This window comes from Mustela erminea, chromosome 9, assembly GCF_009829155.1.
Source record: "Mustela erminea isolate mMusErm1 chromosome 9, mMusErm1.Pri, whole genome shotgun sequence".
Classification (NCBI taxonomy): domain Eukaryota; kingdom Metazoa; phylum Chordata; class Mammalia; order Carnivora; family Mustelidae; genus Mustela; species Mustela erminea.
In genome coordinates, this window is record NC_045622.1 from 55168990 (window position 1) to 55188300 (window position 19311).

General features: G+C 42.5%; 1 protein-coding gene and 1 non-coding gene across 2 annotated transcripts in view; one reads left to right on the plus strand and one right to left on the minus strand.

The window, feature by feature from the left end:
* POLD3 (DNA polymerase delta 3, accessory subunit) overlaps positions 1-19311 on the minus strand; it is a 121561-nt gene that overhangs the window by 28379 nt on the left and 73871 nt on the right. The window lies entirely within an intron of this gene.
* Positions 1760-1867, plus strand: LOC116600433. Its single transcript, XR_004289642.1, has one exon. It is a non-coding gene; the product is annotated as a U6 spliceosomal RNA (small nuclear RNA).

The window sequence follows — 19311 nt, forward strand, 5'->3', positions numbered from 1 at the left end:
GCCAGAGCTGTTCTTAAAGGATGAGGAGGAGAAGCTAGGCAAAGCTGCAGAGGGTAGGGAAAAAGGAAGAAAGAACAATCTGGACAGAGAAAACAACAGAGAAGCAAGCACCTGGAGATGTGAATCAGCACGGCATGGGGGAACAGAGGTATGAGCAACTTGTTGGTGTTGACCTGGAAAGCCTAAGTGTAAATACGATGCTACGAGGGATGGTTAAGTGGAATGACGGGGGAAGGCATGACGTGAGCACAAGGTTGCGTTATCAGTCTGTGTGTCCCCCAGACCGGTGCTGGGTCAGGAGACGATCTGTAACGTATAATTCCTCTTGACCTGGCTTGAGTGATCTCTTCTGGTTCTCATCCTCACATTCTCCCCAGGCATGGGCCAAAGGCCTGGCAGCTGCCCCAGCCTACTGGGTCAGAGGGGAGGGGTGGGGGGAGGAATGGGGCCGTGCAAAATTACAGCCACTGAAAGAGGCCGGCGTGACCTCAGGAGCTGGGTTTCATCATTCTGAAATCATGCTCCGGGCCTTAGTCAGAGGCAAAGAGGTGGGGAGGAGAGGGTGGGAAAGTAGAGCGGGCAGCAGCAGGTTTGGGCAAGGTGCCAGGGCTGAAGGAGAAAGCAGCTGGAACCATTGAGGGCCGGGGAGGGGCGGGGGGGCGGGACGGTGAGACTCCATCTTGGCTTGTATCCACCATGCTGTGTGACCTCAGGTCAGATTCTTGCCCATGCTGGGTCTCTCTGGGCAGGATAGATCTTTGGTGCTATTCCCAAGGCCTGGCCCCATTGGAGCCTCCTTGTGGAGGTAAGCAGGATGGGTAGGAAGGAGCCTGTACCAGGCCTGTCGGGGTTTGGGGGAAGGCTCAATGAAATCAGGGAGTGGGTCTAATCCAATATGCCTAGTGTTCTTATACGAGGGGATCAGGACACAGACATAGAGGAGAGACCATGTAAAGCCACACCAAGAAGGTGGCCATGTACAAGCCAAAGAGATGCCTCAAAAGAAACCAACCCTGCCAACACTTTGATCCTGGAGTTCTACCCCCCAGATTTGTGAGAAAACACATTTCTGTTGTTGGAGCTATTCAGTCTGGCATACTTAGAAATGGTAGCCCTAGCAAACTCAGATAGTCAGCCTCGCCCAGGAACTACAGCTTAAAGCACTGGACAAGGATACAGAAGGCAAACGAGAGGCACATCTGGGTAGTGTGAGCTAGGTAACCCAAAGCTCAGAGACATCTCTATAGGTTTGGCCCTGATGGAAGCGGGTTAGCTCCCTCTGTTTCACGAAGGCATGGCTCTGAGGGAAATGTGGGTGCTACTCACCTCTTTAAAGACCCTATCTCCAAACACAATCACATTCTGAGGTACTGAGGGGTAGGACTTCAACACATGAATTTTGAGGGGGACACAATTCAGCCTCTAACACTGGGCTTTGGAATTGCTAGTGGAGCTTTTCTAAATACAGATGTCTGGGCCTGTCTCCAGAGATTCTGAGTGGAAACTCCATGAAGGTGGCCCAGGGTCTTTGTGCCTTGCTGTACGCCTACTGCCTAGAACCGTGTCGAGCACGTTGTATATGCACAAAAATATTTGTGGAATGAAAGGATGATTTAATAAACCTCGGATGGGGCCCACGTGTTTGTCTTGTACAAAGTTCCATAGCTGCTTCTGATTCATCTAGGAGTGAAAGCCCCTGAGAGATGACTAGGCTTCATCTGTCCTGTTGCTGATGGGGAGACTAAGGTTCCGTCAGGGAGTGATCGCTTTGGCAGCACAAATTCTAAGATTGGAATGATACAGAGAAGATTAGCGTGGGCCCTGCCCAAGGATGACATGCTAAGGTTCAGTAAGGAAAAGAAATACCAGGCCTGGCACTCCATAAAGAATATGGGCTCACTGGTGGGCTGCCCCAGCACCTCTCCAGAATGCCCAGGACATGAGGGAAAAGGGACGGCTGGACCTGATACTGCCTTTTGTACCTGTTTATCTAGCTATTCATATATATTCTTTATAGTATCCTTTATAATAAACTCATCAACAGAAATCTTCCTCCGAGTTCTGTGAGCTGCTCTACCCAAAGTAATTGAACCCAAGGAAGAGGCTGTGGGAACCTCCAATTTAGAACCAACTGGCCAGAAGCACAGGTGAGGGCAGTCTTGTGGGATGGAACCCTTCACCCATGGGATCTGATGCTATCTCCAGATAGGCAGCATCAGAACTGACCTAATGGCTTGTTGGTGTTGGAAAATATACACTGGACCTGCCTTCAGCCCCCTTCACATACGGCCCCTGGCAACCCCCAGCCTCACCCACACTCACCCCTGCCCAGCCTATGGTTTAAACCACACGAAATCCAGCACCGTTCCCCAATGCTGTCACGCTGCTTACCTTCTGGTCTTAGTGTGGCCTTTCTCCACCTACTTGCCTAGGAAAAGTGTCCTAGAGCTGCATTGGAGCTCGAGGCCTTCTCTGACTGCCCAGGCTGGGAGTAGAGGGGGCCTCTCCTGGGCTTCTAGAGTGTTCCATGCTGCCCTCATATCCTATGCTGATCATCCTGGGGGCAAATGCCACCGCCACCAGACTGGGGGCACCTGAGGGCAGGGGTGAGTTGGTAAGTAGTAGCTGTGTCCTGATGCCTTGCACAAGGCAGCGCTCTGAGTTCAAGTCCTCAGCAAGGTTTCAGGGACTGAAGAGTGAATGCAGAGGGGAAGAACAAAGGTAGCCGAAGGAGGGTTATGAGAAGCTCCAAAGCAGGGTCTCAGCACCCCCATATAACCATTAGTAGCTGCCCTGGACTGGCTTTTGCAGCTCCTGACCTTACTTCTCCCCCGCCCATGCCCCAGGCCCACCACCAGGGACCATCTCTGAGCTGGCAAGTGCACAGCAGAGGCGGGGAAGCAGAATCTTAACCTCAGGTGGACACCTCGGACTGGTAGGCCTGGCCAGGAAGTTCAGAGAGGTGAGAGGGCAGCAGCCCCAAGGAGAAGAGACTGGAAAATACCGGTAATGGGAAAAGGAGGAGGGGAGAGGAGAGGCGGACAGCTGGGAGGCCAGAGACTTGATTTCTGTTCTCAGCACTGTTGTTCGGCCTCAGAGAAGCTCCCCTGATCTGACCTTTCAGCAAGTTCCTGCCTCTCTGGGCCTCAGGTTCTTCAGCTGAAAACGGGGGCAGGCAGGCTGGACTAGATGGTCATTAATGTCTTCTCTCGCCCTGGCTAAGGAGATTTGAGAAAAGCGTGGCTGCCTTAAAGGTACTAGTTGAGACGACTGTCTCTGGGCCAGCACACAAACTTCAGGGGCTCGCCTCTAGCCAGGCACTGGGGGAACGTGTCTCTGGGCCTGAAAAGAACTGAAAGCAGCCTCGCCACGCCTCCCGCGCTTGGCTTGGCCCGCAGTTCTGGCAGGCCCAATGCGGCCCTGAGCTCTAATGAGGCTGGCCACCTGGGGAGCTATAGCAACTCAGCCTGGCCTATTTTGTGGTGAAGCCATGGTCACTTCTCTGCCTAACCCTGAGGTGATGCTCCTGAATGTGGCCTGGGATCTGGCAGCCCCTTCATGGGCCACCTGGGACTCTAAGGAATACATCTGGTTGGGCGGGGACCGAAGGAAGCTCCAAGCCACAGGGGCCCAGGGCCCGGGTCTCCGGCCATGTGGACAACCTTTGTTGGCCCCATACCCCCTGGGTCCCGCCCCGCCAGGACAGGGCCTGCTGTCCTGGGCCCTTGCCTGCAACTATTCCCTGAGCCGTGATTTCTGATTCAATTGGTGAAGACAGGCCTCCTGGGATGAGCCAGTTGGCCCCTCTCTGTTATTTGCTTCTCAAAGTTGGAAAAACTACGTTGTGCACCTGGCAGTACTTGCTGCTGCTGGTTTTTCTTTCCTTTTTTCTTTTTTTTAAGAAACAGAAAGTAACCCCTGTGCTTATTGCAACCCAATCCATTTTATTGGCCTTCTGCATCTCCCACTGCAGCAATAGTAACTCCTTACATCTGATGAGTCTTTTACGGTTTACAAAGCACTTTCTTTTGCATTCTCCCTTTTGGTCCATGCAATAGTGTTGGGAAAGAGGGCTGGGATTATTATCCCTGATTACAGGTGAAGAAAGAGCCTCAGACAGGAGGATCAGCTACTCAAGGTCATACAGCAAGGCAGAGCTAAAGAACCTGGATCCTCTGACTCAAGTCCTCGGTTCTTTCCCCAGCACACACACCCCTCATGCTACTTGAATGCCCAGGATCTCAGACATCTTCTTCCAGAAACAAGGGCAGAGGGCTCAGCTGTCCCCACTCTGCTCTTATTTCCGAACTTCTTCCCTTGTGAATTAAAACATCGCCCCCGCTTAACCTATCACCTCTAAGCCAAGGACTCTCACAACTGTGCTCTCCTCTGGGATCTGAGTTTCAGATCCTACCCTGCCTCTCCTGATCTCTTTAATGTTCCTGCCCCTCACTCAGGCAGCTTAGCAAACTCATCTTTACCGCAGTTTCATGTCTCTTTCACCTTCTAAATCCAGTTGGCATGGGTATTTTACTTAATTATTAATTAATTTATGCATCCAGGAAGTACTAAGATATGCAGCTACTCTGTATTCCATTGTTACATTATATTTAGCCTGTGCGTCTGGCTTCTATCTCTTAGTATAATGTTTATAAGGTCCATCCATGTTGTAGCGTGTATTGGTGCTTTGTCCTTTTTAATGGCTGAATAGTATTCCATTGGGCAGATATACCACTTTTACCTAACTGTTCATCAGTTCATGGATATTTGAGCTGTTTATACTCTTTATCTATGATGAATAATGTTGCCATGAACATTTGTATACAACTTTTTATGTGGATGTATGCTTTATTTCCTTGGGGTATATACCTAAGAGTAGAATTTCTGGGTCATATGGTGACTATAAACTGCCAAACAGCCTTCCAAAATGGCTGTGCCATTTTACATTCCCACCAGCAAGGTATGAGGTTTGCAATGTATCCATGTCCTCACTGACACATGCTATTGTCAATCTTTATTATAGACATCCCAGCAAGCATAAAGTGGTTTCTCATAATTTTCATTTGCATTTTTCTGATGACTGAGGATCCTGAACATTTTTTGTGAGTTTTTTGGACATTTGTATGTTTTCTCTGGATAACTGTCCGTTCAGATCCTTTGCCTGTTTTTCAGTTGGATTACTGTCTTTCTACTGTCGAGTTGTAGTAGTTCTTTATGTATTCTGGATACAATTCCCTTATCAGATAAATCATTTGCAAATATTTTCTCCTATTCGGTAGGAGGTCTTTTCATTTCCTGAAGGTATCCTTTAAATTCCAATTTACCTACTTTTTCTTTTGTCACTTATAGTTTTGGTGTTTAAGAAGGCCTGACCTTTGGTGTTTAAGAAGGCCTGATCACAAAGCTTTATTCCTGTCTTCTTGAAAGAGTTTTATAGCTTTTAGTTATTATATTTAGGTCTGTGGTCCATTTTGAGTTAAATGTTTTTATTTTTTTAAGATTATTCATTTATTTATTTGACAGACAGAGATGACAAGTAGGCAGAGTGGCAGGTAGGGCAGGGGTGGGGGTGGGGAAAGCAGGCTCCCTGCTGAGCAGAGAGCCTGAAGCCGGGCTCGATTCCAGGACCCTGAGTTCATGACCTGAGCTGAAGGCAGAGGCTTAACCCACTGAGCCACCCAGGTGTCCCGAGTTAAACATTTTTTTTTTTAAGATTTTTTATTTATTTATTTGACACAGAGAGATCACAAGTAGGCAGAGAGGCAGGCAGAGAGAGAGAGGAGGAAGCAGGCTCCCTGCCGAGCAGAGAGTCCAATGCGGGACTCAATCCCAGGACCCCGAGATCATGACCTGAGCTGAAGGCAGCGGCCTAACCCACTGAGCCACCCAGGCGCCCCCCGAGTTAAACATTTTTATTGAAAAATTTTTTTGATTGTGCTAAAGTATCCATAATATAAAATGTACCATGCTAACCATTTTAAAGCGTACAGTTCAATAGTGTTAAGTACATTCATGTTGTGCAACCAACCTCTAGAACTCTTCATCTTGTGAAACTGAAAGTCTATGGTCACTAAAGAATTCCCCTTTCTCCCTACCTTTAGCCCCTGTGGTGTTGAGTTGTTTTTTTTTTTAAAGATTTTATTTATTTATTTGACAGACAGAGATCACAAATAGGCAGAGAGGCAGGCATAGAGAGAAGGGGAAGCAGGCTCCCCACCGAGCAGAGACCCCAATGCAGGGCTCAATCCCAGGACCCTGGGATCATGACCTGAGCTGAAGGCAGAGGCTTAACCCACTGAGCCACCCAGGTGCTCCCTTTTAGTTTTTTAAACCAAGAAACAGTACTGGACTTTCTCAAATGCTTTTTCTGACTCTGTTGAAATGATCATGTAGTTTATGTCTCTTCTTGATAAGGTATGTTACATTAACTGATTTTCAGATGTTAAATGAATCTTACATTTCTAGGCTGAATCTTGCTTGGTCAGAGTGAATAATTCTTTCTTATGTTGCTGGATTCAGTCTGGTAATATTCTGTTGAGGATTTTTACATCTGTATTCATGAGAGATATTTGTCATCTTCTTGTAATGCCTTTGTCTGGTTTCTAGTATCAGAGTAACAATGACCTCACAGAATGAGTTGAGAAGTGTTTTCTCCGATTTTTGAAAGAGTGTGAAGAATTGGTATTAAATTTTCTTTAAATGTTCAGTAGAGTTTGTTCCTTTTCATTGCTGAATTTTATTCTATTATATGGATATCAATTTGCTTATCCCATTACCTGTTGGTAGATATCTGGGTTGTTTCCAGTTTTGAAATGAAGCTCCTATGGATATTACTGTACAAATCTCTCTACATTTGTTTTCATTTTCTTGGGTAAATATTGACAAGTGGAATCGCTGGGTCATTTGGTAGGTGCATGTTAACTTTATGAGAAAGTTCCAGACTAATTTTCAAAGTGGTTGCACCACTACACTTTACACTCCCACCAGCAATGTATTTTGCTTACTTCACTATCCTTAGTGCACTAGACGTGACGTGTCCTTTTGATTTTAGCCATTCTAGTGGGCATGTTGTGCATCTCAACATTTTAATTTACATTTTGCTGATGAATAATGATATTAAACACACGTTCATATCTTTTGCCCATTTTTTAAAAAATGCATTTTAATTGTGTCATACTATTGAGCTATAGGTGTTGTTTACATATTCTAGATAGAAGTCCTTTGTCAAACATACAGACATAGATAAGGAAATTTACTTTCCTACTCATTTTCTTAATGATGCCTTTTGAGATGCAGAAGCTTTAAATTTTAAGTTTTGGTGAATTCCATTTTATTGATTTTTCTTTCACGGTTCTGGGTTCTAAGAAATCTTTCGCTATCCAAAGATCATGAAAATAATCTTCTAGAAAAAATTTCATAGCAATTTTTTTAGCACTGTGTGTTGAACATACTTTTCTTTCTACATTGAATTGCTTTTGCTTTTTTTGGATGAAATCAATTCAATACCATTTCTAGACTTACCATTCTGTCCCAATGATCTATCTTTCCTATCTTTATGCCAGCACCACAATGTCTTAACTAGTGTAGCGTTTCTCTAAGCCCAGACAGAAATCAGGTAATGTAAATTCTTCACCTCTGTCTTATTTCAAGACTGCTTATTCTAGAGCTTTTATATTTCCATATAAATATTTGTACCAACCTGTCAGTTTCTAAAAAAAAAAAGTATGACTAGAAATTGCTTTGAATGTATTGATCAATTTGAGGAAAATTGACAAATTAACAGTATTGTGCGGTGCCTGGGTGGCTCAGTCATTAAGTGTCTGACTTCAGCTCAGGTCATGATCCGAGAGTCCTGGGATCAAGCCCCATATCAGGCTCCCTGATCACAGGGAAGCCTGCTTCTCCCTCTCCCACTCCCCCTGCTTGTGTTCCCTCTCTTGCTGTGTCTCTGTCAAACAAACAAATAAAATCTTTTAAAAAAATTTAACAGTATTGTGTTCTTCCAACCCATGAGCATGGTATATTTTTCCATTAATTCTGAATTTCTTTGATTTCTCTATTCAGTATTTGTAGGTTCTATTTATTCCTAAATACTTTGTTTTCTTTTTTTAAAAAACATTTTATTTATTTATTTGAGAGAGAGACAGAGAGAGAGACCATGAGAGGAGAGATGTTAGCAGGAGAAGTAGACTCCTGTGAGCAGGGAGCCTGATAAGGGACTCAATCCCAGGACTCCAGGATCATGACCTGAGCCAAAGGTAGTCACTTAACAAACTGAGCCATCCAGGTGCCCCTACTTTATGTTTTCAATGCTATTATAAATAGTATTTTTAAAGTTTTCCAATTGTTTATTGTTAGTATATATAAATACAATTGATTCTTTTTTTTTTTAAAGATTTTATTTATTTGACAGAGATCACAGGTAGGCAGAGCAGCAGGCAGAGAGAGAGGAAGAAGCAGGCTCCCTGCCCAGGAGAGCGCCTGATCCGGGACTAGATCCCAGGACCCTGAGATCATGACCTGAGCCCAAGGCATAGGCTTAACCCACTGAGACACCCAGGCGTCCTGCAAGTGATCTTATATGTTGACCTGATATTCTGTCACTTTACTAAATTCACTATTGCCTCAAGTCGGGTTTTTTTGGTTATATTTCTTAGATTTTTCTATTTATTTGATCATGCTCTTTGAAAATAAAAGTTTACTTCCTTTTTAATTTTAATGTCTTTTGGCTACTTTTCTCATCCTATTACATTGGCCAGAACCTCCAAGAATATAGTATTGAGTGAATTGATGATAGCTGATATCATTGCCTTGCTCCTAAACTTAGTGGGAAAGTGTTCAATATTTCACTATAAAGTATCACTTAGCCATAGAATTCTTATAGATCCAGCTTTACAGATTATGTTTTGTTCTGTTTCAGTTTGGGGAAAGTTTCTTTCTTCTCCTTATCAACAATAGGTTTTAAGGGGTGCCTGGTGACTTGGGTGGAAGAGGGTGCAGCTCTTGATCTTGGGGCTGAGTCTGAGCCCCACCTTAGGTGTAGAGATTACTTAAATAAACTTTTTAAGAAAACAATAGGTGTTAAATTTTGTAAAAATACATGTGATTATCTTCCACATGCACTTCAAAAGAATAAGCCTTCTGCAGTTGAGTGTCCTGTTTTGTAAATGTCAGTCAAGTCAAATTAGTTAAGGTTTTTTAAAGTCTTATATATTATTGTTCTGAGTGCATTTTTCCCCAAATATGGGCCATAGTTTCCCATTTCTTTGTGTATCTCATTTTTTGGTTTGTTTGATAATATGTTCTGGCCATTCTGAAATCTGATATTTTCTCCCTACAGACTGTTGTTGCTTTTGGTTGCTTAGTAACTGGCCACGACTAGATCTGTGGAAGCTGCAGTGTGCAGTCATTGTTGTCTTTCTAATTTTTTAAAAAAATTCTTGTTATGGGGGTGCCTGGGTGGCTCAGTGGGTTAAAGCCTCTGCCTTTGGCTCAGGTCATGATCCCAGAGTCCTGGGATTGAGCCCCACATCGGGCTCTCTGCTCAGCAGGGGGCCTGCTTCTCCCTTTCCCTCTGCCTGTCTCTCTGCCTACTTGTGATCTCTGTCAAATAAATAAATAAAACCTTTAAAAATAAGTAAATAAATAAAATTCCTGTTATATTTACATCTTGCTTCCTTGCCTCTGTATCTGCATTGCTAAGTAGTCAGCCAACGATTGGTCAGAGGATGTGCTCAAATACTTTGAGCCCATAAGACTTACACCTTCTTCAATGGCTTTGTGATAAATCTAATGTGTGTGTGTGAGAGTACATTCAAAATTCAGGGAGTTTATAAGTCTGCGACAGCTTTTACTTTCTGTTGGGAACTACTGTATTCCTCTGCCTGTCTACGTGGTCTCAAGTTCCACCAGGAATATGTGGACAGCCACAGCACTCTGCCCTCCTGTTCATGTGTGTGCTTTGTCAGAAATACGTGGGAACTTATCAAGACCCACTATGACTGTATCATTCCATGTATAACTCTGCTAAATTTCTGACCTCTTGCCCTAACCAGGACCTGAACTCAAGCTAGCTGAATTGTCCTTCCTTGTTTTTTGTTTTGCCATTGAGATTGCTCTGTTTCTTTCAATGCCCCCGGGCATGGGGTTTTTCAAATCAAGGGAGCACCTTGCCAAAGCAAAGACGCAGTTTTCCATGACTTGCCTCTCTCTGTAGAACACTTACCGAGGTAGGTGAGCTAGGGTGGTAGTGTGGGGGCGGGGGGAAAGGGTTAGGAACAGCCACAGGCTAAGACGTCATAGACAGCCACTGTTCTTACCAAAGGTTCAGTAGTTTTTCATGAATAAGTGCTTCTCAATTTGTTGTAAGCCCTTGATCCCTTTTGACAATTTTGTTCAGTTTTAATGTTCTGGGTTTTTTATATGTTTTATAGGATTTTTTGAGCTCCTTACTCTGCCACTCCAGAGGTCGTGCCTTCATTTTTCTGTATCCACCTAAACTGTGGATTTATCTACTTTTTTCGGTTCTGCTAGTTCTTAATTTATGTATGAATAATGCTGCCCTAAACATCCAGGTACAGGTTTTTGTGTAGACATAAAATTTTTGTGTGGACATAAGTTTCACTTCATTTGGGTAAATATCAAAGAGCACAATTGCTGGATCATACGGTAAGACTGTTTTGTAAGAAACTTCCTATCTTCCAAGTGACTGTACCATTGTGCATTTCTACTAGCAACAAATGAAAGTTCCTAATGCTCCATATCCTTTTCAACATTTGGTGTTGTCAGTGTTGTGGATTTTGGCCTAATACGTGAATAGTGGTATCTCATTATTATTTTTTTTATTATTATTTTAATCTATAATTCCCTAATGACAAATGATGTAGAACATCTTTTCATATGTTTATTTGTCATGAGTATTTTCTTCTTTGGTCATAGTCTGTTTAAGTATTTTTCCTATTTTTAAAAAAATTTGGTTGTTTCCTTGGTGAGTTTTAGGAGTTCTTTATATATTTTGAATAGTCTTATATCAGATTTATCTGTTGCAAATATTTTCTCTAAGTCTGTGACTTACTTTCTCTTTCTCTTAAGAGTAACCATCTACTTGTGATTTCTCTCTGTCAAATAAATAAATAAAAATCTTTAAAAAAAAAAAAAAGAGTAACCTTCACAGAGCAAAAGCTTTTCTTTTTTTTTTAAAGCATTTAATTTTAATGAAGTCTATCTTATCAATTCTTTCTTTGTGTTTTTGATATTTTGACGTTAAAAAGTAATTACCATACTCAAGGTCATCTAGGTTTTCTCCTATGTTATCTTCTAGGAGTTTTATAGTTTTGTGTTTCATATTTAGGTCTATGATCCATCTTGAGTTAATTTTTGTGAAGGGTAGAATTTCTGTGTCTAGATCTTTTCTCCCATGTGAATGTCCAGCTGTTCATCACCATTTGTTGAAAAGACTATCTTTGCTCCATAGTATTGCCTGTGCTCCTGTATCGATAATCAGTGGACTATAGTTATATGGGTCTACTTTGGGGCTCTCTATGCTGTTTCATTGATCTGTCTATTCTTTTACCAACATCACACACTACAGCTTTATAATAAGTCTTCAAGTCAGGGAGTGACTCTGAACTTTGTTCTTCTCCTTTAATATTCTGTTAGCTATTCTGGAGATCTTCTACCTCTCCATATAAACTTTAGAATTGGTTTGTCCATGTTCACAAAATAACTTGCTGGGATTGTGATTGTGATTGCAGATCAGGCAGTGAATTTTTTTTAAATATGTATTTTAGATAGAGATTGGATGTGAGTGTGGGGAATGGGCAAAGGGAGAGGGAGACAAGCAGATTCCCTACTGAGTGGGGAGCCCAATGCGGGGCTCTATCCAGGACTTTGAGATCATGACCTGAGCTGAAATCAAGAGTAGGAGGCTTAACCAACTGAGCCACCAAGGTGCCTCACCCACTGAATTTTTCAAAAATTATTTTCCAGTTCTATAATTTCTATTTAATTCTTTTTGGATAATTTTTGGTTCCCTGTTGAGATTCCTTATTCTCCCTCATTATGTTTATACTTTTCTCTAATGCCCTGAACATGTTTATAAATAATTTAAGCTTTCTGTTAACTGCAAACATTAATGTTACATATGGCTGTATTTCTACTAAATTATTTTTCTGATTATGAGTCACATTTTTCTGCTTCTTTGCATGTTTATTAATATATTTTGTGCTAGACACTATGGATGCTACATTGTTGGGTGGGGATTTTGTTGTATTCCTTAATGGGATGCTGAGTTTTGCTCTGGCAGGCAGATCATTTAGTTGTGGATGAACCTGATCCTTTTGAGGACAGTTTTAAAGCCTGTTAGGGTATTCCTAGAGTAGCCTTTACTCCAGGGCTAGATTAGACCTGCCTTTAAGGCTTGGAATTTCTGAGAGCTCTACTGGATGCTTGGAATACTCGAAGAGATCTCCACACTCCGGCTAGTTGTAACTCAAACATACCCCAGTTTTCTGCATATAGTAGTAGTTGTTTAGCTCATGGTTCTCCAGTAGTTGTTCTCTGTTTGGCCTTGTGGATTATCTACCTATCTATGTATAGGGGACACCTATGCATATTTCAGAGCTCCTTTTCTATACCAGCTTTTGAAACCCTGCCCTGCAAATTTCACCTGCCTCAATAATCCTGAACTCTGATTTGTTTCCTCATCCTAGCAAATCCCTGCATCAGGACCTAGAAAATGCTTCCAAATTCGTTGATAATGAGGTACATCACTTGTTTTATTTCTATTAGGGATGATATTCCTACTCTGTCTGTTGTCCAACATCTGAAGACAATTATTTCATATGTTGTATCCAATTTTACAGTTGTTTGTGGCATAAGAGCTAATTTAGTATCATTTACTCTGCATGACCCTCTCATCATTTTTTAACTGTGTGATCTTGGACAAGTCACTTAACCTCTTTTGGCCTCAATTTTTTTCATGTCAAAATCATGTTAATTATAGCTACCTCAAAATACTGTTTTTAAGATGAAAAAAATATATATATATGAATTCCTGATAGTGCCTGCACTTTGCAGAAGCTCCACAAATGACTGCTGTGTTAATACCATGGTTATGGTATAATGTGCTAAAATCTGTATGGGGCAGATATGATTGAACACAGACAGGTGAAGAATCATACTTGAAGCGACAAGTTCTCACCATCGCATAAATTCAGCAGCAGTGGCATAATGTGTAGGCTTTGGATTGTCCTAACCAGCTACTCACATGCTAAAGGCTCACCAGCTAAAGGCTGGTGTTCTTGGAGTCAAGGACCAGGGGAAGGCATTTTCACAAGAAATGAAAGTGAGACTATCAAGCAGTAGGGAGGCAGTGGGATCTAGTGGAAAGAATACACAGGCCTTGATTTCAATCCCAGATGTGCTATTCGACTTTAGGTAGGCCACATTATCTCATCTATAGAATAGGGGATTACATATACCTTGCAGGGTTGTTCTGAAAATAAGAGATATTATATATAAAGTCTCTAGCATATGGCTGACATGTAATAACTAACTACTGTTAGCTCTGTCATCTGATTGTATCACTTCCTTGCTCAATAACTTACCTTGGTTTCTTGTTTCTTACAAAAAAATCCAAAGTCCCTTACAGACCTTAGAAGATCCTCCTTAGCCTGACTTCCTTTGACCTCTTCACCCTTGAATCTTGTTTCTCTGTGTTCCCTTGACTTTGCTTCAGCTGCATCAACCTACTTTCTTAATCTATCCAGTCCTTTACCTTGCCTTTATCTCTGTATGAAACATTATTCCCATCCTCCACTGGGCTTACCAATTTAGACAGCACATCATTCATTCCTTCCTTTGTTGATTCATTCATCAAATGTTTATGGGGCACCCCTCATATAGCAGGTACTGGGATACAACAATGAATAAGGTATATACAGCTCTGTCTTCATTGAAATTACCCTATATCCTACTATATCCACTAAGGCTAGACATGGGGGGCCCCTGCTATATACTTTCATGGTACCCCGTACTTCTCCTCTCCTATCCCTCCTCTTAGTATTTTGTAATTGCTTATAACTTTTGGTTAACCATCACTAGATTGGAAGATCTGTGGGGACATGAACCATGCCCTAATCTTCATTTCCATTGCTTTGCATATCAAATATCTGAATTAATAGCAAATTACTGTTAACTAAGCTTGGCTCTGAAACACTCCCAGAGCCCCTACTCTGTGCAAGGCACTGTAGGGAGATAAAGTTCCAGCCCCATCATGCCACCAAGATCTCTGATTCTTAGGTCTGCATCCCCACTTGCAGAGCTAACAAAGCCCATGCTGATACTCTCTTGATTCTGCTGGTAGTCGTAACTCATTGTTGCTCTTTCCACCAACTCAGCTTATGCTTGAGCTTCTTCTTTCTCGGTGTTTTTAAGAGATCTTTCAGCTTTAGAGTCCCTACTTATGTCCCCAGGAACCACACCAAGTTGTGAACAGCACCAACTGTACACACAAAAGAGTGCCTTGTGTCAGTGAATGACCAGACTTCACAGGAGGTACTTTCTGGCTCCTAGGCCTCTGGGAGTTTCCTGCTTCCCTTGGGTGCTATCTCTCTAGCTTCACTTTCTTCCCCCAATTAATACTGTGAAAGCCTAGTTGAATTTCCTGTCTCCAAATGAACAAAACAACTGGAAACTCAGCTTTATTTAGCTTTGCTTAAGAAATTAAGATTGGCTTAAAGCAGTAAGAGTCATTATTTGAAGCACTGAGAAAGTCATTTTCATATACTGATGATGAGCATCAAAATTGGTACAACCTTGGCAGGGGGTGGGGTGGGGCAACCAGGCAGTATGTGTCAAGAGTTCTTTAAGAACTTACGTCCTTTGACACAATAACCCTTTGACACAATTCCTAGAAATCCTTCCTAAGGACAACTAAAAATGCATCAAAAATTTGGTTGTAGTTCCCCAAAATGTAAGCAGGAGAAACTGCTCAGGAGAAATTTGTCTCTATCAGACTTGCTTAAAAGTTGCTTACAATTTTCAGATGAGAGTTATTATTACAAGATATTTAGGTCTAAAATTTAGCCATTTGGAGGATTTGAGAGGGGGAAAAAGCTCTCAATTCTCTAAACATGGAAGAGTATTGAGAGATGTGGACAAAAATTTTAAAGACTAAGCTCTACCTGTGACTTGCAAAATCACTTAATTTCCCTTTCTTCATCTACAAAATGGAGTACTATCTATCTGCCCTATCACACTGGACATACACATAAGGAGGGGATCCAACTTTCCTTTTTGTCTGTACTAGTGAGCGCTCCATACTGATAGGAATTATCTTTACTGGCTTCCCTTTGCCTTTAGAATGACAAAATCCTTACCACAGCCACAAAGGTCCCAATAGTCTAGCCCATCCTACCTCTCTAGCCTCATCTTGGGCACAACCTCCTTATTGGTCATTGTTCCAGCAACACTTTTTCCCAGGGTTTTCACATAAGCCCTTCCTTCTGGCTGAAATCCCATACTCCTTTTCCCTATTGAGCTGTAGAACCAGAGCTTAAATGTCACTTTCATCAGGTCATCTTCCCAGACTACCCCCCAGCATGAATAGGTTCTCCCTATTAATTAAATCCTCTTGCAGTGCCCTCTGCAGATCCTTTGTAAGTCTTATCACAATGGTCCTTAAATACATGTTTACCCCATTACTTACTTGGTAGCCAGCCTCTCCCTTTCAAAACCCCATGAGTGCAGTTCTGTTTCTGACTTGTTCGTGACTATATTTTCAGGGCTTAGCAGAGTGCCCAGAATAGAGGCCCGAAATAATTTGTTAAATGAGCAAATCCTTATTATCTTAGAGCATGAGGAACAGAGATCTGATGCCTTCATTTTACAGCTGACAAAACTAAGGCCCAGAGAAGATAAGACTTTTCAAGGATCATAGTAGGGAGACAAGGTAGTTTCAAAGTTCACCAATAAATATTATTATTTATATACGGAGTTCATTCAATAAATATTATTATTATTTAAAGATTTTATTTATTTATTTGACAAGGAGAGAAAGAGAGCAAGAGAGTGCACAAGTAGAAGAGGCAGGCAGAGGGAGAAGGAGAAGAAGACTCCCCACTGAGCAGGGAGCCCCATGTGGGGCTTGATCCCAGGATCCCGGGATCATGACCTGAGCCAAAGGCAGACGCTTAACCAACTGAGCCATCTGGGCACCCCAATAAATATTATTTTTCAAGATTTATTTACTTATTTGAGAGAGAGAGTGCACATACACAAGGGGTCAGGCAAAGGGAAGGAGAGAAAAAAAAATATTCAAGCTGACCCCCTGCTGAGCATGGAGACAGAGCAGGGCTTGATCCCACCACCAAGATCACCACTCCAAGATCACAATCTGAGCCAAAACCAAGAGTTGAATGCTTAACCAACTGCGCCACCCTGGTGCCCCTCAATAAATATTTTCTAAGAACCTACTATGTTCTAGGCACTGTCCTAGGTGCTGGAGTTAGAATGATGGCCAAGACAGCCCCTGACTTACTGAAATTTACATCGTGGTAGAAGAGATGGCCAATAAGCAGATAAACAAATAGCACTTATCACCATCTCAGACACTATAAATCTACAGAGAAAGAGGTGCTCTGAAGACAAAATCACATAACCAGTGAGGACTCAAACCCATGTTTTCTGCTTCAAAGTGCAGGGCTCTTTCCACTACACCACGCTGCTTGCCCTGAGTAAACAAACAAAACCATAATTTATGAGGCTCCCTCAGCTGCCTGTGTGTGTGCTTGGTGGGGTGAAACCCTGATGCTGTCCATGAAAAAGGGCCAACAACATCAGAAGCAGCAGCTGACTGGCTTGCCTGCTAAAGCAGGTGTCACAGCGTTAGCCAGCCTGGCCTCTGCTGCCTTGAAACTTAACATCTGGCACCCAAAGAGAAGGAGTGTGTTTAAATAAGACAGCTATTGACCAAGTGGCTAGAGGAGGGTTGGAGTTGGCTGGTCTCTGGGAATGATGCAAACCACAAGGGGACAGTACTCAGGAGGTGAACAGAGAAAACAGATGGGCTCAAACTCCAGGCGTGACTACTGCCTGAGCACCCCATACATCATTGGTGGAGGCAGAGGGAGGCCTCTTTCCTGCTGGAGATCTGTTTATTTTATTTTTTCATTTATAAAGGCGCCCCCTGATGTCTGTACTTGGGGAAATAGAATACACACTCAGACCACTGGCTTTCCTCTAAACTGTCTCAAGTAGAAATGTGGTTGAAATGAAGAGTCCAGGATGTACAGCATGATGCAGCAGCCCACCTGAAAGGTAGGGGTACTGGAGATCACAAAGGAACTTGGGACAGGTGAGCAGAATCATGGGGAAGCCCACCAAAACACTGGGTTCATTAGCACCTCCTCCTTGCTTTGTCATTAGTTTTGATAGTTCAAATGTGTTGACTAGAACATAAAGTGGACACGCTGATAAAAGACAACTGAAAATAAATGACAACTTATTTTTCCCATGTAGGTTAAAGCCCAAAGCACTGCTTTGAAAAAATAATCATTATCATTTATTTACTGACCAAACACTATAAACTGGGTACTTCATTACAATCTCTACTCCTCACAACAATCTTGAGGTAGCGATTACCTTCATCTTCTAGACGAGCAAAGTGAGGCCAGAGAAGTCGTCAACAGGAACTGAGCTCCAGTCTGTTCAACTTTATTTTTATGTATGTATGTACGTATGTATGTATGTATCCATGCTCGCTCACTCTATGCCCAGCATGGAGCCCAGTGAGGGGCCTGAACTCACAATCCTGAAATCAAGACCTAAGCTGAGATCAACAGTCGGATGCTTAATAGACTGAGCCACGCAGGTGCCCCTAGTATGTCCAATTTTAAAGTCAAGTACTTCCTACAAAACCAGTAAGTGATAACCACTTGCCTGATAGCAAAAAAGCAAATGTCTCCAGTTACCCCGCTGCTTCTATAAGCTGGGAAACCATATCACTCATATTGTGAGCTAGCACAATTCTAAATAAGGGTAAGGGGGCTTCATGTAGCTTCATTCAGGATAGCTGTTCCCTTACTTTAGGGGTGAGCTTTGGAGTTTGCAGCAAAAAAACTCACCACTAGAAGTAAAAGCATATTACTGACCAGTCCCAAATATAATGGCTGTTCAGTGAATGACTGATATGCACTCTAATTGTGATACATATGTAATACTGCTTACTGTGCTCTAAACCACTGGAAAAGAACTCAGGTCAAGAATGGACAGTGATAGGCCACCAGTCTGACCCTGGGGTAGACCCAGCTCTACCATGCACTAGGTGGGCAGCCTCTCTGCCACTCAAATTTCCTAATTCACAAAACTGGGCTGCTATCTACATCTCACAAAATTATCAGCATTAAATAACATAAAGTATTGGAAGCACTTGGCATGGAATAAATGTATAATAAATATGACTTGGGATGAATTTAGTTGACCATTCTGGAACTTTGGGTCATTTTTGCCCAAAGAATTCCAGGGAGATGCAGTAAGTTCCAGGTCTAAATCAGAGTTTGTGTTTGTGCGTCAGAGAATGGCCTACATGTATCCTTAGTGTAACCGTGGAACCAATCCCATCTCCATGGTTTAACTAGGACCATGGCTCAGGCAAGAGCCAGAGGATTTCCAAGCATGAGATGACCCAGCAAAAGGCTAATCATTCCAAATATGAAGCTACTCCCGATTCCTGTCCTGAGTTTCCATGGAAATCAAGAAGTCATTTGCCTAGGGGCACTTGGGTGGCTCAGTGGGTTAAAGCCTCTGCCTTCAGCTCAGGTCATGATCCCAGGGTCCTGGGATTGAGCCCCGTATCGGGCTTTCTGCTCGGCGGGGAGCCTGCTTCCTCCTCTCTCTCTGACTGCCTCTCTGCCTACTCGTGATCTGGGTCTGCCAAATCAATCAATCAATCAATCTTAAAAAAAAAAAAAGTAATTTGCCTAAAACTGAACTAAATCCAACTCCCTATTATTTTCTTCTGCTTGTTTTATTTCAAGATGCAGGTGCAACTTCGCTCTGACTTATGACCTCCTTCATACAGGTAATTCTCTCTTCAAGCTACAAAAGGTGATTTTTCTAATGTACAATTCAGAAAAGTTAAAATTCTTCAGTGGCTTCCTATTGTCTATAGAGTGACCCTAAATTATTTAGCAAGGACCTCTGTGATCTAGCTTCCGCTCACTTATTTGACCTCATAGCCTACTATACCACCTCTCCTTACACCACTTATAACCTCTAAACACTCCATGCTTTCCTTATGCCTGTGTGCCT